Source organism: Macrobrachium nipponense, chromosome 1 (genome assembly GCF_015104395.2).
Source record: "Macrobrachium nipponense isolate FS-2020 chromosome 1, ASM1510439v2, whole genome shotgun sequence".
Lineage (NCBI taxonomy): Eukaryota > Metazoa > Arthropoda > Malacostraca > Decapoda > Palaemonidae > Macrobrachium > Macrobrachium nipponense.
Window position 1 is genome coordinate 52,484,350 of NC_087200.1, and position 23,002 is coordinate 52,507,351.

Here is a 23,002-nt window from a genome sequence, read left to right on the forward strand (position 1 = left end):
CCCTGTCCTCATTGGAAAAGTTCTTCTCGCTAGGAGACTTCACCTCCGCCCTCTTAGTTTTTCCTCAAAGAGGTGTGGAGTTGGAAGACGGGTCAACTCTCGGACGTCGTTCCAACTTCCACAAGAGGTAAAAGATCATATGAAGTGGTGGATCCCTCAGCTTCAAAAGAACGAAGGCGTATCGCTTGCCCTGCAGAACCCAGACCAAGTGTTGTTTACCGACGCTTCGGAGTCGGGATGGGGAGCGACGCTGGGAGCAAGGGAGGTGTCAGGCACCTGGACAAAGGAACAGGTGTCCTGGCACATCAATTGCAAGGAACTTGTGGCCATACACCTAGCCTTAAAGTTCTTCGAACAGATAGTCAGAGACGGGGTGATACAGATAAACTCAGACAACACCACGGCTCTGGCTTACATACGAAGCAAGGAGGCACGCACTCTTTCTCCCTCTATCAGTTGACAAGACACCTGTTAACCTGGACGGAAGAAAGAGGCATAACTCTCCTCACAAGTTTGTTCAAGGGATTCAAGAATGTGAGAGCGGACAGACTGAGCAGGAGAAACCAGGTCCTTCCCACAGAATGGACTCTTCACGAAGAAGTGTGTCGAAGTCTTTGGTCCCTGTGGGGGAGACCTCACATAGACCTGTTTGCGACGTTCCTCTCCAAAAGAATAGAGACCTTTTGCTCTCTAGTAGAAGATCCGAGAGCCTTCGCAATAGACGCGTTTCTCATGGATTGGTCGGGTGTGGACGCTTACGCCTTTCCCCCGTTCAAAATCCTGGGGGAAAGTGCTCAGGAAGTTCGTAGCTTCGAAGAGCACGAAGTTGATACTCATAGCCCCATTTTGGCCAGCCCAGGAATGGTTCACGGAGGTACTGGAGTGGATAGGGTGGACTTCCCCAGATCGCTTCCAAACAGACACGATCTACTCAGACAACCCCACTTCGAGAGGTTTCATCACAACCTCCTCCCAGGTCTCGCTCTGACTGCCTTTCGACTATCGAAAGACTTGTCAGAGCGAGAGGCTTTTCTCGCAAGGCTGCGGGCTCTATCGCTAGAGCCCGCAGAGCTTCGACGAGAAGAGTATACCAGTCGAAGTGGGAAGTCTTTAGGAGGTGGTGTAAGGGTCAGAAGCTGTCCTCCTCCAGTACCTCTATAGTTGAATATTGCCGATTTCCTCCTCTTTCTGAGAGAGGAATCACACCTATCTGTCTCGACAATAAAGGATACCGAAGCATGCTGTCTTCAGTATTCAGGAATCGAGGCCTGGACATTGCTAACGACAAAGATCTACACGATCTAATTAGATCTTTTGAGACCTCGAAAGCAGCTACTCCTAGAACACCTAGTTGGAATCTAGACGTGGTCCTGAAATTGCCTCTCATCGGATAAATTCGAACCTTTACATCTCGCGTCCTTCCGCGACGTCACTAGGAAATGCTTGTTCCTGGTGGCTCTCGCTACAGCCAAGAGGACGAGCGAATTACACGCTCGGGATTCCACGGTGGGGTTCAAAGGAGATGCTGCTATCTGTTCTTTCCAGACAATGTTTCTGGCAAAGAACGAAAACCCATCAAAGCCTTGGCCCAGAAGTTTTGAGGTAAAAGGCCTATCTAACCTGGTAGGCAGAGAGATAGAGAGATCTCTCTGTCCAGTGAGAGGCTCTTAAATACTATTTAGAGAGGAAGAGGCAGATGGAGCTTGTCAACAAGGTCTTTGGTGTGCAGTGAAGAACCCCAAACGACTCATGTCCAAGAACGCCCTGGCTTCTTTGTGAGAAGCGTTATTACGGACGCTCACAAGAACTGCTCGGAGGAATCCTTCGGTCTTCTAAAGGTCAAGACGCATGAAGTAAGAGCAGTAGCAACGTCTTTGGCGCGTTCCAAAAGAATATGTCTCTGAAGAATATCATTGAGACTACATATTGGAGGTGCAATTCAGTGTTTGCATCTCATTATCTGAAGGACGTGAGAGTGACCTATGAGAAGTGCTTCTCGCTAGGTCCTTTTGTATCAGCAGATACAGTACTGGTCTTGGAGCAAAGACTGATCCTTATTTTGTGTTTTTATCGTACATAAACCCTCTTGTCAGATATGTGCTTGGTTTTCTAGTAGCAAGCTCACTACTGTCGCACGGGAGCAGAGTGTCATTGCTGGTAGGGATCAAGGGTATGTATGATAGTAGGGGAGGGGAGTACAAAATTTTTTTGTATATTTTTGTAATGAAAGAATGTAATTATGTTTTCGAGTTTTTCGGTTGTTTGTGAGGAGTTCGGGGACAACTCCTTACAATCTTAGAACTAACATGGATGTTAGGATCAGGTGATCGGGATCGGTTTTGTGCTCCTTGAACAAGGTTGTATTGTCATGTTAGTGGAATAGCACCCAATGACAAAGGCCTTTAGGCTCTGCCCGAGTAAGTGGATAAGACCCCATTGGCAGGACCCACAAGAACTCTTAGCCATAGATCATTATCTCGCTGAGGCTCTTGAGGCTAAGCAGACTCCAAGGCAGTAGCCGCAAAGTCTTCAGCCTAATAAGGTAGGAACCAAGGTTTATAAATACCTACAACATATGTTGTTTACCTGTCTATTTCAGTAGTTAGCTGTCTCTTACCCACCCACCAATGGGTGCTAAGTATATCTGGCAGGGAAGTTGAATGTATAAAATGATATTGTCATGTTACAATAAAGTTTTTTATACATATTACCTGACAGATATATACGATTAAATAGCCCACCCAGCCTCCCCGCAGAGACAGGTGGAAGAGAAGAATTCTGATTAGAAAACGGGGATGGTTCCTAGTCCTGCCACCCAGGGCAGGGCGGTAGATCACCTGACCTACCTGTAGCGTGTGCCGCGAAATTTGAAATTCTGTCGGAGACGACGGAGTCTATAGCTAAGTATATATCTGTCAGGTAAGTATGTATAAAACTTTATTGTAACATGACAATATCATTTTTGTCCATGCCTGTTCAGGTAATTGTTCTGCCACAAAATGACAACCTTCTGAAAGAGGTGTGGTGGCCCACTTCCATCCCCAGGGCATGCCATCGGCCAAGATGCTGGCCACGTGGGTGGCCCAGGGTACACCACTTGGGCCGCCTGATATGGCTCCCCCCACGGCAGTGCCCATGTGCTCGAAGGGAGTACCCGTAGCCATGTACTACTGCCGTGTTTTCCTCAGCTTCACTGAGGCCCTTGTTCACGTCCCCGTATGTGTACAGCGTCCCTCGAAGGCAGCAGAAACTGACGGGTTCCTCAGAGTGCCATACCCGGTCTTGAATTGGCACTCCCACCCCATTTAGATACCCGCCAAGAGAAGAGGACTTTCCGTGTTGGGGCATGTCCCCGTAGCTTCACCTAGACGTGGCGGGCCAGCAGTCCGTGCTGCTCCCCAAGGGTGGGGTCACTGGGGTGCCCCCAGTGACTGTGGCCCCCATCCAGGCCCTAGCGGCGTCCCCCCGAGCCGGGCCCAGCAAGAAGAGAAGGAAGTTGAAGACGGTTTCTTCCTCCAAGGAGTCCTCTTTGTCGGACTCCTCTTCCTCGGATAGAGCCTCCCATAGGAGGAGGCGCAGGGTGAAGAAGAGGCACCGTGCTAGGAGGAGTCTGGTGCATTCGGCCTCCTCCTCTTGACGCCATAGCTCCCGCTCGCCCTGTTGTACCCGAGACCGGAGGGGTTGGAGTAGGAGCGGTAGCTGCCATGATGGGTCACACCGTCACAGGCGTCCCCACCCCCTGGCCAGGCGGTCCCCTCCGCGTACACCCATGCACATGGTTCCCATGACGGTTCCACGGGTGGGGTGTGCCATCGCTCCGTTGGCGTTTTCTGCCCTTGTCCCTATGATGTCTACCTTGATTCCAGCATGCCCCATGACGGCCGCTTGAGCTGTGCAGGCCCCATCTGTAGGTGACCCTCGCCTCCCGTCCGCTCCGTGGAGGAGGCTGAGCCATTCGCCCTCACCTTTTAGGATTGTGGTCCAGCGACCCCGCCTCAAGCGGCGCTCCTGGTTCCACCGGTAGCCCCCAGATTGAGCCATCCTCCCCTCCAGCATATACCCCACCTTCCGAGTTCCTCCCCCCGATGCCAAAAGGCCCTCTTCAGTGGATTTTTACAGGGTGCCTGAAGAAAGCCAAGCCTTCTTTGAGCCTTCCTCCAGCTAGGAGCACTGCTCAGGGCCTGGTCCACATGGACCAAGTAATAGCAGGGACGAACAACTTCCTGTGGTCCCACGGTTTCCTTAAACTCCTCCCAGTGGCTAAGGCCAAGCAGAGGAGGTTCTACACCCCTGAGGGCTTCTCATCTACCCCCAGGTCTGTGGAGGGTAACATCACTCCTTCGCCCCAGGCATTTCAAAGGAGTGACTCATGGCGGGTTCGGTCTCCTTCTCACGAGGCTATGGGGATGGGGACCATGGCTTGGACTGCTGTTCATGCAGCCTCCTGGCTCGACTTTTGGGCCGGTGCAGTGGCCAGATTTACCATCAACCAGAACCTGAAGGACGAGGCCGAGTTGGCCCAATTCAAGGAGCTAGTCTTCTCGGGCGGCAAGGCCATTAATTACTTTACTACACAGTTAGTCACCCAATTGGCGAACTGGGCTCTCTGCAGGAGGGACGCTGTGCTAGCCAAGTTGCCTAGAAGGCTACCAGACAGGGAAGCTAAGCTTCTGAGGAACGCTCTGATTACGGGGGAGTCCCTATTCCCAGAAGCCCTTGATAGGAGACCTGGAACGTTGGCGCAAGGCCAGCCAGGACTCCATCGTCTACAGGGCCGCCTCCTTCAGGCATCTATCTCAGTATAGGGTGCAGGATGCTCCCTGCACTAAGCAGCAGCAGAGTGCATCAGATGACCTAGAGCCAGTACGGAGGCTGGGTAGGCCAAGGGACACAACCACTTGGGTTCCGGGGCCCCCTTGACCTCTTCCTCCTCTTACAGACCCAGGTCTTCGTCCTCCTGTAGGGGTCGTAGTGGCCACTTTCCTAGGAGGAAGTAGGACGCGAGGCCCCTTCCTCCTCTCCCGACCACAGGTTGGGGGTTGCCTCTCGAATCATTGGCGGAACTGGGAGGGTCACAGGGCTGACCCCTAGACAGTCTGGTACTCTGGGACGGCTACTGGATACCCTTCCAGGACATGAAGCCTCCTCTGACTGGGGAACTGGAGGTCCACACATCTCTGCCTAGGGACTCCTGGCTCGGGGAGGCTTAGTGGTCAGAAGTCCCGTCATTGCTGGAGAAAGGGAGCTCTCCAGCGGTGGTGGACAACTCCCCTGGGTTCTTCAGCCCCCTCTTCCTGGTGGAGAAGTCTTCCAAGGGGAAGGGTGGGGACCAGTCGTAGATCTCTTGGTACTGAACACCTTCATCTTGAAGACGCCCTTCAAGATGGAGACTCCGATGTTGGTCCTGCCGGCCTTGAGAGAAGGGGATTTCAAGTTGTCCCTGGACCTCAAGGATGCGTATTTTCAGATCCCAGTTCACCCATCCAGCAGGAAATACTTACGAATAAGGCAGGAGGACAAGACGTAGGCCAGTTCAGGACCTGCTGCTTCGGTCTTTCCAGGCGCTGCAGTTGTTCACCAGGGTGTTTCTCCCTTGTGTTGGGCATGGGCCCACAAGCAAGGAATCCGGCCCCTGAGGTACCTAGACGACTGGTTGCTGCTTTCCTACTCAAGGAAAACCTTGGAGAAGCAGAGGGACAAGCTCCTGGTCTTTTGCACAGAACTAGGCATCATCCTGAACTGGAAGAAGTTGCAGTTGGCCCCCACCTGGGGATGGATCTTGACACGAAGGTAGCCAGGGCCTTCCCTGCAGTGGACAGATTGAACAACTCACAGCGCATAGCCCTGCCTTTCCTTTGGAACACTCCGAGACCAGTGAAGGATTGGCGGAGACTCCTGGGCTATCTGGTGTCCTTAGAGAAGCTAGTGCCCCAGGGAAGGGTAAAATTGTGACCCATTCTTTGGAACCTAAAGGAGAGCTGGTTTCTTCAGGAAAACCCCTTGCTCACGCTCATCCAACCCGGTCAGGCCACCAAGGAGGCTCTTTGGTGGTGGACCGACCGGGCAAACACACTCCAGGGAGTACCCCTCTCAGATCCCCATCTGGAGATGCTCCTATTCATGGATGTGTGGTAGGAGGGCTGGGGTGCCCACCTGCAATCTGAGACGAGGGATGGGGTCTGGACGGAGCAAGAGAAGACACTGCACATGAATAGGCTGGAGTTATAGCGGTCCAGAGAGCCTTGATGGGGTTCTAGCAGAAGATCAGAAACCGGGCGGTGGCACTGATGTGTGACAATGCCACGATGGTGGCTTATGTCAAGAAACAGGGTGGGCTGAGGTCTCGTCACCTGTGCGAACTCACTGAGGAAATCCTGGAATGGGCCGCAGGGATCGGCACGACCCTGACCGTAAGGATCATTCCAGGGAAGAGAAACATGATCGCGGATGGACTAAGCAGGAAAGGACGGGTGATAGGTTCAGAGTGGTTCCTTTAATCCCAGGTGGCGAGGGAGCTGATCGGAAAGTGAGGTTCCCCCTCTCTGGACCTATTTGCAACGAGGCTAAACACCAAACTTCCAGTATTCTGCTCCCTAGTGCCCGACCCAGCAATGGCACTGGAGGACGCCTTCCAGCACCTGTGGGACGGGATAGATGTGCACACGTTCCCTCCCTTTGGAGTGATCAGGCAGGTCCTAAAGTGGCTGAGGGCAAAGGGCGCTCATCTGAACCCTGGCTCACATGTGGCCAGACAGAGAGTGGTTATCGGACCTCCAGGATCTGGTGGTGCAAGATCCCTGGGAACTTCCACTCAGACCGGACCTTCTAAGGCAGCCTCACTTCGAGAGGCATCATGAAGGGCCTCATGCCGTCTCCCTTCATGGGTGGAGACTATTGAATGGTTGTTGAATAAGGAAGGCTTCTCTAAGAGAGCAGCCTCCCAGATGTTGGATTATCAAAAGAAAGTTTTACTGCAATCTATCAGGCTAAATGGGCAGCCTTCGGGAGTTGGTCCAGGGAAAGAGGCCTGAAGCCCCTGCAAGCCAAAATCCCGCAAATAGCAGACTTCCTGGTACACCTGAGACTCGACAAAGGCCTCTAGGTCGCAGCTTGAAGGGAGTCAGGGCTGCCCCATGACAAGTCTTCCTTCTGAAGGGCTTGGACTTAGGGAATTCCAGACATTTTTCAATGTTAATCAAGGGTTTTGGACAATCATGTCCACCAAGTCTAATGTGCGTCCCTCAGTAGGATGCCGTGAAGGTGCTGGATAACCTGAAGAGGCATCCCTACGAGCTTCTTAAGGACATTCTCGATAGGGAGTTGACCCTGAAGACAGTCTTCCCTCTGGCCCTGGCCTACACCAAGAGAGTTTGTGAACTTCATGGGTTGGGTTACGAGGTCTCCCGCTCGAGGGGGTGGAAGGGCCTCATATTTCGTTATGTTCCCACCTTTGTAGCTAAGACTCAGAATCCTACAGTGTCAGACGTCAGGTTCGAGGAATTCCCGATTCTGGCCATAGTGAGTTCAGGGGACCCCCAGGATCTCCTCTTATGCCCGGTGCCCGGTCAGAGCGGTGAGGAAGTACTTCAGTAGGACAGCCAGGTTCAGGCCGGGTATTAGGAGTCTGTTCATGTACACAGGCTCAGAGAAGAAGGCAGTCTCGAGGAGCACTATCTCCTTCTGGCTGAGGGAAAAGATCAGAAGGGCTTACGAAGGAGCGGGTAAGCCTCCCCTGAAGGGTTCCAGACCCCATAAGATCAGGGACATAGGCACCTACCTCTCTGGCCTTTTCTAAAAACTTTGCAGTCAACCAGATCTTGAGGGTCGGGGTGTGGAACAGACAGTTCACATTCACGGCCCGCTACTTACGGAATTGCACCCGCAAGTCACTTGATTCTTTCTCGATTGGGCTAGTGGTGTCAGCCCAGCAACAGGTCTAACCCACCACCAGGTATTTGGACTCCGGAGGAGTGTGAGTTGCAGGATGAATGTCTGACTTTTCCCCCTCTTTTATCCTTTACCCTCAGACAACCAGCCAGGTATACACATGATCCATCGGGTTCTTCAGGTAAGACATAAGTTCGTATGAACTTAAGAGTGAACTGGACAAACTCATAGTTTATTATTGTTTGTTTATCCGGAATCCCCTCTTCCACCCTTCCACCCACCAGTGCCATGGAAGGAGCCCCCCCCCCCAGCCCCACGCATCTCTAACAAGCAGGGCTGGGCCTTCAACGCTTGCTCCCCATGTCGGGTCTCTTTGGGCCTGCTTATATAAGCTACCCCCACCTCCTAAGGGATAATTCTCCTATTAAAAGTAGTTTGAGGTAAGTAGATGGCGTCGGAACAAATCACAAATTCTTAGTAATTTGTATTTTTCCTAGCTATACGTACTTACCTCGAACTACTTTAGGTTTCATGCCCTCCCAACCTTCCCTTGGTACCTTATGGCAGATGTTAGGTGGAGAGCACTGGCGACCTCTGATTTGGGTTGCATGGCTGTTAACCCCCGGGTATATATCCTTCCCCCACAGCGTGGCCAGGGGTGGGGGGATTACCATATTTTTCTGGTCAGTACCGAGATTGATATCCCAGGGTCTCCTATTAAAAGTAGTTTGAGGTAAGTATAGCTAGGAAAAATACAAATTACTAAGAATTTGTGATTTTGTGGTAAATAACTGAAATATGCTGGCCAAGAAATTTATTTTAGAGTGGTCTGTACATAAGTGTGGAGGGAGGAAAGTGACATGTTCATGTTTTCTGACATTTTATTATTTTATCTTCAGCTTTGTTGTTCAAACATAATTCTTAATCTTTTTAATATAGCCTCTACAGCATAGTGATTTTTTGGGCTACCAGCAGTGGTTGTACTTGTACACTATTCCAAGTAGTACTGTGCTCTACACTTGGTCATGAAAAGTCATTATACTGTACTAATAGAATGAATGATTTAATTCTGAAGCACTAAGTATGTAATCATTTTTAACTCAAGAATCTTGGCATCTCACCAGCATGTTTACAAATACAGTAGCACAGTGGTACCTTGACCTACGAGTTTAATTTGTTCCGTGGCTTAGCTCATAGCTCAATTTGCTCGCACTTCAAATCAATTTTCCCCATTGAAAATAGTACTTAAAATACCCTTAATCCATTTCAACCCTCAAAATGCTACCCCGTAAGTTTGTTTCATGTTATTAAGTAAGGAAAATACATTTCTACAATAAAAAATTTTGAATAAAAACATAACAGAAAGAGTATGTAAAGATATAATCGGGTTTTTTAGTGTTCAGGTAGTGTTCAAGTTATAATAATTTGTCTTACGATAATCCGATTTTATGAGAGACCAAATTACAATAGCCTAATGTTATCCCATCTTCTAGTTGAATAAGTTCAAAAACAGCAAAAGAGAATGATGAAAGTATTGTTTTAACTTTATGCTTGTTGCGTAAATGTATGCAACCATGAACAACTGAACAAGAAACATTTATTGCTAAGTACAACTGAATTGGATAACAACTTCCGTTTGGCTTTTATTTCAACCATCATATGATAGTAAACAATTACCGTAGTTATGTTATAAATGACGTTATGTAGAATAAGACTGAGATATTTTTATGCTTTATTTGCTATAGATCAAAGATCAACAAGCAAATAGTATACTGTTAAATATAAACCAAGTTGTAGCTGAAGCTGTGAAAACTGTTCAAGCTGCCAATGACTATTAGCGTGCATCAGCAACAAGGATAAAACTCTCATAAACTTATGCCATCAAACACAACCTTAGATAAAATTGAGAAAATCTTTTTAATAAAAACTACTGGGCTTGAAAGAACACATTTTACTGTTGTTTTCACACTGATAAAAGATTAATAACTTAAAGCTCGTATTAAGATGAAATAAAGTAAAAATAGCGAACAGAATCACAATCTTTTTACTCAATTAATATGCCGCAACATAATCTGTTAACAAAAAAATAATTTAGTTCACAATCACGTTCACAATCACGAGATGAATTCAAGTCCTATTTCGACTTGAAAACTCGTTGCATAATGAAAAATGACGTTGCCTCATAGAAGTCAAGTTTCTAAATATTCATTTATGCTAACTAGAAACAAGAAAATTCACTAAGAATCAAGTTAATTTTGGCGAAATAAATTCGTATTTGCCATCAGCTGATTTCCAAAACCAAAACATTGACCGCTATGTTAGTAGTATTTTATTTATACAATAATATGAGAATATGTACATATATTACTATTGGATACAGTGAAGTAATGTATAACTTTTTAAAAGATTCATAGGAGAAGGATTTGACACAGTGGTTCCCCCACCCGGTATTCGTCGGGGCGGGGAATTGCGTACCAGAGTACCCCCCCGTGAATTGTTGTAACCCGCGAATTTTTTGGTTTGGAATCCCCTATTAAAGGTCTTGAAAAAACGGCCTTTTTATTTTTGTTTAGTTAAAACTGGAAGAAAAAGAAACCCTACTAAAAATTTTCCATACTTGGTTTTTTTGTTAATAGTTTTCTCACAAAAAGTGGCAATTTCAAATTGAAATTGAAATTGATAAAAAAAAAAAAAAAAAAAGGAATTAAGTGGATTATTTCTCATGGAAAAATACCGGCGAATGTGGTGAATTTTTCCGCAAAACAATGCGGGGAAGCAGTTCCCTGATAGAAAATTCCCGAATCTGTCGTCTGCGAATACAGGGGTCCACTGTACTTACTTTTTTTGTCTTCCTTTGCTTATCTTTAATTTTTGTCACTACGCCAATCTATGTAGCAGCGGCATCTCGAGCTCATACCCTCCAATTCTTTTGCTGATGTAACCAAGCAAAAAAGTCGACTGTAGTGGATGACTCGTACCTCGGGTGAACTCCGTACATTAATTCATTCATAGGTTCAAGGTGTACCCAACTGTATTAGCACTTTTACTACAGTAACAAGTACTAGTAGGTTAAAGGAGCCTTCCCTAAGCAAAGACTTTCCAAACAATCTCTTGTCCGCAGGTTAATTTTCTTCGTCTTTCCATATTGACCCCAGTGGAATATGGGAGAAACCCCCCCAAAAAAACGTGCTCAAGTGATCACATTGTCCAGCAACCTGTATTCCTATTGAAAGCTTAAAGAGAAAAAACTTGCCCAATATGAAAAAGTTTATTGTTTCTATCCTCCGTGATTAGAAAGAAAGAATACTACTAATACACATTATTTCTGTACAGGCCACCACCCCTTTAATATAAGAGTAATTAGGTGGCACCTCTTTAGAATGGTTACTATTGGTGCACTGGGTTCATTACCTTTTGGAATGGATTTTTACAAGGTTGATAACCAGTTGTTCCCCACATGAAAATACAAACCTTTGCCTGTTAAATGGATAGTCTCTTCAGTGAAAGGCTGTTTCAAGTTGTTGAAGCTTGGTAACAAGGTAGTTAACCATCCACTCTGGGTCAGTAAACAGTGGTCCACTTTTTTCCTTAGGGCACCCTAACTGTGCATACATCACGAGTGTCTTTATGCATTTTTTTAAGTTTTGTTGCCGATACGTAATACCAAACCATCCGGCCCCGCTAGTTTACAGTCGTAATGCTTCGAACAAAGGAAGTTTCGGTAGTTAACTGCTTCGTCCCGACGTGCGCTGGAGGTGAAGTTAATCACTTTTGTGATTTTGGGCCGTGGTTTGGTGGAGGTACGTGTTCGTCATCGCTCCTCTGCCCCTTGCCCGCTTCATCGTTTGTATGCTTTGGTTGTATGTTTTTTTCTTCAACTTGGTTTGTCAGTGTAGTTGAAAGTTTTTTTGTAAGTACGTTGTGACTTTCTTTATTACTTTTGATTACATTTATTATGATTCTCGTGTAATGGAGCTGTCCCCGCGCCCCCACCCATCAGCGCAGAGTTTGCCCTGGTGTGGGAGGGCCGTAAGTGCGGGGTCTTTTCGCTCAATTTCCCAAGACGATCGATCCTACATGTCAGTTTATGCTCGGTGCCAGGGGCCATGAATCGCTCTCGGGTACCGAGCCTGTAATATATTGCATTAGTTGGTCGGTAGGTGCCAGTGGGTGGCTGTATGAGGGTAGGAGAAGCGTAAGGCCTGCCAAGGAGTTCAATCGTAAAGCTTCTCCAGTCGACCTCCCCGCTTGGTTACAGTACACTTCGTCCTTCTTTCCCTGCCCCCGGCTTCAGCTTCCCTCGTACTGGCCCGCCTTCCCCTTCGGGGGGGGGGGTAGGGGGGGTGGTTTTCTATGGTCCCTTCTCTTTCCGCCCTATTCGTCGAGCGTAGAGGAGGGGCGCGAGGCTAACCCCCAACGTTTTTCAAAAATTTATTCAGGGTCTTCCGTTTCAACTCGGGGTGGGGCTTCTCCCCCCCCCCCCCCCCCACCCCCCCCCCCAGCACGAGGGGGAACCCCTCCTAATCCCACGCGACTGTTGCTTCCTCAGGTTGCTGTCCTGCTGGTTGGGTGACGACCTTCGGGCCAGGTGTGGGTGGTCGCTGGGTCTCCAAGGGGGCAAAACGCCGCGCGTCCAGGGGCTGCTCCATCATCTGGCTGGTGGTGCTGTTCCGGTCACCCTGGGGATCGGTGGACCCTACTACTACCACCACTGTCCTTGAACCCCCAGGGTACGCCCGCCCCTCCTCACCCTGGTCTAACACCCTGCACCCTTGGCATGTTTGGATGTCTAGCGACTCCTACCTGCTGCTTTGTTGGCAGGGCCCCCGATCCGTTGCGCGTGCCGAGTAGTAGGCTTGCCTCCCCCTTCCCCGGGTTCTTCGGTGCTGCCAGCCCCTGACTTCTGATGGCCCGAAGAGCTCACCACACGCCTGGACCTGTTGCCCGGTAACCCACAGGTATGTCCCACTGGCTGCTGCCCCGTCTCCTGCTGTCCTGACCTGCCTGCCGTACCTGCCGCTCCATGCTGGTTCATGCTGTTTGCCTGCCCCTGCCCGACGTCGTTCCAGCCCGTGTATTGCTTGCCCAGTTCGCTGGTCCTTTCCAGGACAGGTGCAGCCGGGCCCTTTATGTTGTTTGCTTGGCAGGCAAACAGCCCCGGCTCCATCCTGGATGGAGACCCAACGTCTGGCCCCTGAGGAGCTGACTAAGAAGAAGAAAGGAAGGAAGATGTTGGTCGTCATCTTCGTCGTCGCCCTGCTTGCCGCCTCTTTCCCCTTCGACTTTCTCCGGCTTCCTTCCAAGCCGAAAAGAAAGGCTGCCATCCCTCCCCCCCTAAGGAAGTCCTCCCAAGTCTCCCTCGGAACTTCCTAAGGGCCCCCGTCCTCACTCCGGTGGAACGGTGGGGTTCTTTTCACACTGGTCCTCCCTACCTCCTTCGGGTGCGGGGCCCGTGGCCCGTCTCTCCCTCCCGCCAGGCAAGGTTAAAGAAGTACGGGACCAGAGGGGTTACCGGCTAACAACCGGTACTTTCCTCGCCTGGTGCTAGGGTCCTCTTGCCTGCCGCTACACCAAGATCCCAGCTCGGCCTCCCTGGTCGTTTCACGAGAGGTACTGAGTGTAACGGTTCTCCTGGCTTGGGCGAACCGTGTTGCAGCCAAGGCTCAGGTGTCCGAAGTTTTGGCATCGGCGGCCACAAGGGGACCGAGGCACGGAGCGGTAAGGATGGCGAGAGCTTGCTCAGGGTAAACTCTCGCCCAGGCCCAGCGATCGCTCTCGGTAAGCGATCCATGCTGGTTACCAAGGTTGACCGTGCCGGTCCCTGAACCGGTTCACGTGCTGGGGAGGCTGGGAAGAGGTCCCCTCGATTGCGAGGAACGCAGCCTCAGGCTGGTCCCAGGGCGGTTTTCGGATGCGCCGTGAAGGACCGAGCAACGGTTCCCCATTGCGACAAGTGGTCTCCTGCAGGTCCCTGACTGCCCCGCTCCCCAGCCACGGTGACCGGGAACGGTGATAGGGGGAAACCAGGACCAGCAGCTCCTCTAAAAACGACACGGGACTGGGGGCCGCTGTTCTCCAAAAGGTCCAGCCACTCCTCCCCAGAAGAGCTGGCCGCGCCCAGGTCCCCTGCAGCTCGAACCTCGCCACCTGGCTTGGGTTTGACGATTCGCCTGCAGCCCCCCTCCCCAAGCCCGCCGGGTGAGCAAGGGGGGAGCGTCCCAGGTCTTCCCTTCCTCCTCCTGTCCCTTCAACAACTTTCCTCGGCCTACACCGGGAAGGGCGAGGTCCAACAAGGAGTTGATTGTGAAGGGGCCGCCGCATCCCCTCACGGTCCCGACCCGACCGATGTCCCCCCCTAACCCCTAAGAAACCAGGCATGGTCCCTCGGAACCCGACCAGGTTCGTTAACGCCTCAATAGTGGGCAGGAGGAGACCGGGCGATGGGGCGGGGTCCTGTCCCGCTGTTCCTCCTTCTGAACGGAGAGGTTCTCATGGGGAGTTCGTTTCTTGCTGGTAAGGGGCTTGACGGTCCCCTACTCCCTCAAGATGCGGTCCACTCCTGAGATCCAGAGGAATTTTGGCAGAGGTTATTGCGGCTGAATTCGTACCCAGCAAACAAACGACCTCGGTCGGGAAGGGTCCCGCCTCCCCTCCGCCTTCTGAGCCCACGTCCCTGGCTTCGAGTTCGTTCTGGGGGTCCTAAGAAAGGAATCCCAGAAGCGACGGTGGGTCTGCCGCGATCGGGAGCTAGGCCGAAACTCAGTAAACTGGGCCTGGTGGACTCGCTCGTTCTCTGGACATTTGTGGGTTCGCTATCGGTCTGGCAGGGGGTTGGTCGTCTAAGCTGCTACCCCCGCCTCCTTCTCACTACGTGCGACAGTAGAAAATTCCTAATCTACGTGCCTACCGAGGATCCATGATCCCGCCCAAACAGGTTTAACCTTCGAGTTTTTTAGGTTTTTACTAGCCAGGCTAACTCCGGGGGTGTCCTCTGGCAGCAGCTCCTGTCCCGGCGTGTAGTAACCTGTGGTTTTTCGCAGCAGGAGGCACTTGCCCTGGAATCCACCGCCGCCTGGCGGCTTTCCCATACCAGTCTCCTTGGCTGGACCTGTGGATCCCTCAACATTGTCCCTAAGGTTCCAGAGCCCTCCTCTATGGAATATCACTCCTGAAGGGGACATGGCTTTCGGGAAGGTTACTTTGCCAGTCTGGTGGTAGGGCCATCTACCTTCTCCCACCAAGGGTAAGGGATAACCTTTGGGCTTAACCTTGGTACTTAGGCGTTAGGGACCGCAGTCCTTACCCTCGTGTCCAGGGCGGTTTTGGTGCGTTGAGGCTGGCAAATTGGGCCTTCGCAACGGACCCGTTGCGGAGTTTCCTCCTCTCTTCTTCCCCAGGGAGAGATGGTGGAACGCTGCGGTGGAAAGACGTCGCACTGATGAAAGTGACCGTCTGTTTTACACCAGGCAGTTATCGAGGCTTCTGGCAATCCCTCGATGCAACTGCTGGCCAAACCCAAAGAGCTTGGTTAGCGCTTTCCCCTCGGTTTTGGCTTTCGTCGGGTGCCTCAAGACGGTTGCCCTCGTCTAATACCCGCCTAGGAAAGACTCTGCCTTCTACTTCTGCCAGGGTAGGTTCGCTTAATCAGCCCCTCCTCCCAGCCTTCCTTTTCCACGAGGAGGGGCAGGGAAAAGAAGTCGAACGAGTAGGCAGGAAAACTCTAGGGATTGGCGTTCCCCCTCACCTTGCTGGCGGAAGTTTGGGTTGGGGGGTGCCGTGGCAAGCCATTGAAATCTCGGCCACCCCTCAACCTCCAACCCGGTCCTGTCTTCAAGACCTATGTTCTGGGTGAACATCAAAGGACTAGCCCTTTGGACAGGAACGTCAAAGACCCATTGTTTGAGCAAGGGAGCTGTGGTGCAGATCATCAGGGATTCGGTCACCGGGGCTTCTATAGCCGCCGTTTTCCTGGATTGGAGCAAGTTCTTTTGGGGGGCTGGCGCCCACAGTGATAGATCTCATCTCCCTCCCAGAACCGATTCGTTATTCGCCGCAGTCCCTCCGGTTCACGATGGAGATCGGCACCGTTCCGTTGCTCGGACTCCTATCAGGGAGAACGATTTTCATGCTTTTTCAGTGGAATTTGAAGGATGCGTATTTCCAGATACCTTTGTCATCAATCCTCCAGGAAGTAACCATCTGCTTCATCCTCGACGGGACGGTGTACCAAGTTCAGGGCACCTTTGCTTCGGTCTCTCAACCCGCCCGCCCCCACCAGGTCCAGGGGTTCACGTGAGTGTTCACCGGCTGGGTGTCCTGCTTGGGCCCCATCTCGTCTGGGATAATAACGTCTTCTGAGTAATCTCGACGACTGGTTAGGTCCTGGCCTGGGGGCTCCCCGCTCGCAGTTTTGACTACGGGACAGGGATCGGCTTCCATCCAAGTTCTGCCGCAATCTGGGGATCGTGGGTGAACTTCCGAGTAAAGTCCGATCTCTGAACCCAACGCTGGAGGATTGCAAGTACCTGGGTTGTATGCTGATTTGTACATGGGGTTAGCCAAGGGCGAGTCCTTCCCTTCCCCGCAGACTCGCGGAATCAGCAGTATTCAGGGAGGCAGCCGACCCGGTTTCCTGGTCTCGGCAGGTAACAGTTCCAGCTCAGCAGTGGCAGGGGTCGTGATTGGTCCACCTTGTCCGTCGATCCCGAGTAAGTTATCCCTCACGGGCATCTTTCACCTGCGGTCCCCCCCCCCCCCCCTCTTCCAGTGGATACTAAAGGAGAGTTTGGTCACAGCAGAGGACCCACCGTACTTCCCCGTGTCCCTGACCGGAGGAGGTTGAGGAAGGACCTAGCCTGGTGGGCTGGATGACTGGAATCTCTTAAGAGGAGTGTCTCTCCGCACTCCCCCCCCCGCGCCCCCTGGAGTATTGTTTGCTTGTTCTCAAGTATGTGTCCGAATCGAGGGATGGTGGCGCACCCACCTGGGAGGAGTTTGACTGACTGGCAGAGTGGTGGGACCAATCCCACGACAATCAACCTTTCACAATCAATGTCCAATGCCGTGGAGCTCAAGGTCAGCGTTTCCTCGCTCTCCAAAGAGTTCCGGGACCGCTTTGAATGGGTACCCAAACTCCAGGGTGGTTGATTTGATGTTGACAAACACCACGTAGTAACATACGTCAAGCCCAAACAGGGGGGCCTAGTGTCCCTCCCCGTTGTCACCAGTTGACGCTGGGGGGGGGGGGGGGGGCAGGTGCATGAGTTGGGGCCATGGGCGTTTACTCGTTAGAGCTGTCAGGTTATCCGTTCGGGATCAGGTGATAAGGGACCAAATAATGGTCCCCTACACTCAGACGTGGCGGAAAGGTTCTTCAACCTGTGGAGGCGTCCAGTAGTGGATCTGCTCGCCACCCGGCACAACAGGAAACTTCAGGTTTTCTTTTCAGCCGTGCCAGACCCATGGGCAGCTGCAGAGGATGCTCTTCAACACCCGTGGGACAACCTCTTTGCTTACGCCTTTCCCCCGTTCTGCCTGATTCTCAAGGTGATCAGCCAAGTGCTGGCCACCCCGAATCTCAGGATGATCCTGGTGGTTCCCAAATGGCCCCAGGCCATTTGGTATCCGGACATGTTGGCTCTGCTTGCAGAAGCGCTGAGAGAGATTCCCCATTGGCACAACCTTCTCGTCCAGCCACACGTAGAACGGTACCACTGGACAGTCCAGTCTACATATTCATGGCTGGCTGTTATCCACCATCTCTTGCGAGTGAGAGGCTTTTCTCGCAGAGCAGCAACAGAGATGGCTGGACACGTCAGACAGTCCTCTGCAGCTGTGTACCAGGGAAAGTGGGCCGTCTTCTGTGGTTGGTGTCGTAGGCGGGGTCTATCTCCTCTCAGAGCCACTCTTCAGCAGGTAGTGGATTTCCTCGTTTTTCTTCGCCGAGACAAGCTCGTCTCCGTCCCCACAGTCAAAGGATTTAGAGCTGCCCTGGCCCTGGTCCTGAAACTTAGGGGAGTGGATATCTCGGACTTGTTTGAGATCTCCTTGCTTATGAGGAGCTTCGAGAGGTCTTGCCCACCCAGGGAACTCAGGCCCCTGGGGTGGGATGTGACTCTCGTCCTTAGGAGCCTGACTCGAAGACCCTTCGAGCCACTCCGAGAGTCGTCAGACAGGGATCTGACCCTCAAGACCCTCTTCTTGCTGGCCTTGGCATCGGCGAAGAGAGTAGGGGAACTTATGGTCTTTCCTTCGACGCAAAACATACCAGGGGATGGGGATCTATGATGCTCAATTTCGTCCCAAACTTCGTAGGTAAGACTCAGAATCCGTCGGTCCCTGACGATCGGTTCAAGTCTTTCACAATCCCCTCCCTAATGGATTTCACCGACAAGGATACGGATGAGATGCTGCTTTGTCCTGTGAGGGCGCTACGGCGCTATCTGAAGAGAACTCGGCACTTCAGGCCTGAGTGTCGACGCCTCTTCGTTAGCACCGGGGTACCAAGAAAGAAGTATCCAAGAAAACACTTTCTTTCTGGCTGCGTGAGGTAATCAGGAGGGCGTACGAAGCTGATGGTAGCGTCGACATCCGTACTCTTTGTCTGAGAGCCCACAAAGTCAGAGGTATTAGTCCTTCCCTTGCGTTCCGCAAGAACTTCTCCGTGGCGCAGGTCCTCAAGGCAGGGGTCTGCTCTAACCAGACCACCTTCACCTCCTTCTACCTTCGGGATATTGCCCACAGGTCCTTGGACAGTTTTTCCTTGGGACCCGTGGTGGCTGCTCAACACATTGTGTAGCTTACCCAGCACCCGAGCGGACAGAACAGCATGGAATCCTGGTGTGACATGAATGGATGAGTTAATGAGAGTGTGACTGGCTTCTCTTCTCCATCTTTTTCTCCTTTCTACCTGTGGGCAGAGGGACGCGGTCGTCACTTCACTGGAGCAGGATGAGATGCAGGTAAGCTACTCAACTAAGCCCCATCCTATCCCTTTCATTAGGGATAAGAGTGAATATCCACCACTTCCCCCAACAGGGGGGGGGGGGGGGGGGGGGGGGGGGGAAGTGGAAACCAACAAGAGACAAACCCATGACTTTATATTGCCTCTTCTTGCTTGCTAAGTTTTAAGAGGTACGCTTGCCTCCCTATTATTACTTGGGTCCAGAGGTCTGACCATTGATCCTGCGGTATATACCCCGATCAATTGGGCAGAGGCTCTTACGACCATGGAGGGAATCCAAGGTTGGGCGAACACCAGTCTGTTCTTAAGACTCAGATTCCTCCCACCAAGAAGTGAGTTTTCATACAATCAACTTACCTGTCAGATATATACTTAGCTAAGACTCCGTCGTCCCCGACAGAAATTCAGATTTCGCGCCATTCGCTACAGTAGGTCAGGTGATCTACCGGGCTGCCCTGGGCGGCAGGACTAGGAAACCATTCCCGTTTTCTATCATATTTTCTCTGTCGCCGGTGGTATCAACATTGTTGTTATTACTCCTGACTTAGATTCTTATTTCAACCTTTTGATCATCGTTTCTCGGCTTTTTTGGTGACGTATCTGGATCGTGTTTTTGGCATTCGCTACTGTGGACTGAATTTGGACTTGCTTTTTGATTTTTCAGTATGTCTGACTCAAATGTGAGTGTGAGAATGTGTGTGAATGTAGGCCGCAGGGTGAGGATACCAAGGCTTCGGTTGATCCTCACACTGTATGTCGTAAATGTAGGGGGTTTGAATGTTCTTCTACTAATACCTGTCATGAATGTGAGGGATTAAATGCAGAAGAATGGAAGGCTCTAACTTCTTATTTGAAGAAGTTAGAGAGGGATAGGGTTAGACGTTTGAAAAGTGTGAGTACAAGGCCTATTGAGCCTTTTATTTACCCTATAACTAACATTGATGATTTGGATTCTCCCTCTATGTCGACTTCACAAGCTTTACTTTCAGAATCGGCCTCTGAAATCGCTGATCTGAAGGCTACTATCCATAAGATGAAGTCCAAAATGGCGGTCTTACAAGGTAAGGATAGTGAAAGTGAAATGTTCAGTGAAGTGAGTGCTCCCAGTGTTGTGGAGGGGGCGTTTGATCGTCCCTGCGACGCTCCCAGGCCTAGACCTCTTCCAAGCTCCCATGCCCAGAGGAGAAAGGGTCGAAAGCCTTAAGGAGGTCGTGGGGAATCCCCAACGGTCAGACGTCCCTTCAGCAGGCTCTGTTTCGATTCAGGCTGCTCAGGGCCGCTATAGAAAAAGCGTCCTGCGAGAGTGTTTCTCTTCCTCTCCCTCTCCTTCACCTAAACGAGGGTGGAAGGATTCGGACCTTTCTAGGCCACTGAAAACGGCATTTGAGAGAACCTGAATTGGATTCAAGCCCGGAGCGCTTCTCAGATGAGCTCCCTCTTCTATCAAAAAGGCGAAGGTGGCGTCAACGTCTCCCTACATGGACGTAGCGGACCGCTTGCCTTCTACTTCTCCCCCGATTGAAGATGACGTGGGAGAAGCTTCGAGGAAAATTCTCATTGCTGTACAAGAACAGCTAGCCTCATTGGTGGGAGTTTTAGCGAGAGATCCTCCTCGTAAGAAGGACGTTTCACTTCTAATCAAAAAGTCTCGTCCTCTCTCTCCTGCCAAACGCGAGGCGTCTTGCAGACATGAAGTTTCGTCTTCCAAATATGCTCAAGAGGTTTCGGTTTCGAGATCGAGAGAACCTTATGTCAGAGACGTGACGCCAGATAGACGTGAGGCGTCTTACAGGCGTGAGGCGTCATACAGAGCGTCTTATAAGCGCGAGGCGCCAGCCAAGGTTTTGGCGCCAGCCAGGACGCCAGTTGAGAGCGAGACGTTTTCCAGGCGCGAGGCGTCATACAGACGTCAGCAGTCAGCCAAGCGCGAGGCGTCAGCCAGGACGCTCGGCGGACGAGAAGCGTCATCCAAGCGCAAGGCGTCATCCTTTTATGGGGAGAAGCCTAGGCTTTTGGCGCCAGCCAAGAAGGAAGCTTCTATCAAAGCTCAAACTTTGAGAAGGAAGGATTATCATTCCCTTAGTCCCTCTCCTATCAGGAGTTTGTCTCCCCCAGAGGAAAGACGTCCTGATTTGTCTACAGAGGCTCCTCTAGACCCCGAGTTGGAGGAAAACTCGGAAGACGAGTATCATGGAAGAGAAGGACTATCTAACTACAAAGTATTGACAGCCCTGCTTCTGGAAGAATACGGAGACGATTTAACCCCTGCCCGCCTCCTCCTCTCTCCTCGCTCTCTGTTCTCGAGGCGCAAAGGCGAAGAAGTCTTCATCTTTTCTAAGAATGAAGCCCGCCATTTCTATGAAGAGGGCTCTTCAGTCTTTGAATTCGTGGATGGATTCGAAGAAGGAGTTGGTCAGAACGGTCTTCTGCATGCCCCCAGCGAGACTCGCTGGGAAACGGGGCATTTGGTATCAGACGGGAGAGAATATGGGCATTTCTCTTCCGTCTTCGGCAGAAGCGGACTTTTCAACCTTAGTCGATGCGTCACGAAGGCAAGGATTGAACTCTGCCCGTGTGACTTGGGGCATTTCAGAACTGGATCATCTCCTCAAGGGACTCTTCCGTGTATTAGAAGTTTTCAACTTCTTAGATTGGTCCCTTGGGGTGATGTCCAAGAAGGCCCATGATTCAGAAGGACTCGACCCAGAAGTTCTCCTGTGTATTCTGTCATGTATTGACAAAGCGGTACAGGATGGCTCGTTTGAGATCTCCTCTTTATTTGGAGCTGGACTTCTGAAGAAGAGAACAGTCTTTAGTGCTTTTTTGACTAAAGCAGTCTCCCACTCTCAAAGGGCAGCACTACTGTACTCTCCATTATCAGACTTTTTGTTTCCTTCCCAGTTAGTGAAAGACATTTCTCGTTCATTAACTGAGAAGGCGACTCAAGACCTTCTTACCCTCAGTAAGGAAAGAAGAAACCTGTGACTGCGCAGAAAAGAAAGGACCGAGTACGTCGGTTCAGCCCTTTCGAGGTGGCCCTACTTCCAGAGCACCCTCAAGAAGGAAGGCTCCTGAGAAGAGAGGTAGGTCTGCCTTCCGTCCCTTTAAGAAGGGAAAGTGATGCTTCTCTCCTCCAAGCACCAGTAGGTGCCAGGCTCCTGGGATTTGTGGAGTCCTGGGCACGTATCAACACAGACGCTTCCTCAATGTCTGTAATAAGGAAAGGATATCTTATCCCTTTCCTGGACAGTCCTCCCCTGACTTCAACTCCGCGGGAACTGTCAGCCAAGTACAAGGATCCTGTGCTGAGGGATACTCTTCGATTGATGGTGGATCAGATGTGGGACAAGAGAGCAATAGAACTAGTACTGGATCAAACTCCCCTCCCCGGGGTTTTACAATCGCCTTTTTCTGGTTGCGAAGGCCTCGGGAAGCTGGAGACCGGTACTAGACGTCAGCTCTCTGAACAAATTTGTTCAGAAGGAGAAGTTCTCGATGGAGACTTCGGCCTCAGTCCTTGCGGCTATGCGACAAGGAGATTGGATGGTGTCTCTGGATCTCCAGGACGCCTATTTTCACGTCCTGATCCACCCTTCATCGAAGAAGTACCTCCGTTTCATGATGGGGGGAAGGATCTTTCAGTTCAGAGCCTTGTGTTTCGGCCTTTCCACAGCTCCTCAGGTCTTCACAAGCCTGATGAAGAATGTGGCGAGGTTTCTTCACCTCAAAGGTGTAAATATCTCTCTGTATCTGGACGACTGGCTCATCAGGGCCAGATCAGAGAGACAGTGCTTGGAGGACCTTACGTTGACACTAAACCTGATCAGATCGTTGGGATTACTCGTAAACCTCGAGAAGTCACAGCTGACCCCCAGACAGAACTTAGTCTATCTGGGGATTCAGATGGATTCTCGGGGTTTTCGAGTATTTCCTTCGCAAGAGAGAATCGCAAAAGGTTTGCAGAAAGTCTCTCTCTTCTTAGGGAAGGAACAGACTTCGGCGAGGGAATGGCTGAGCCTTCTAGGGACCCTTTCCTCGCTCGAACAGTTCTTCCCACTAGGAAGACTTCATATACGTCCACTTCAATTCTTCCTCAAGAGGTCTTGGAGTTGGAAGGCCGGACATCTTTCAGACGCCTTTCCCATTCCAGTG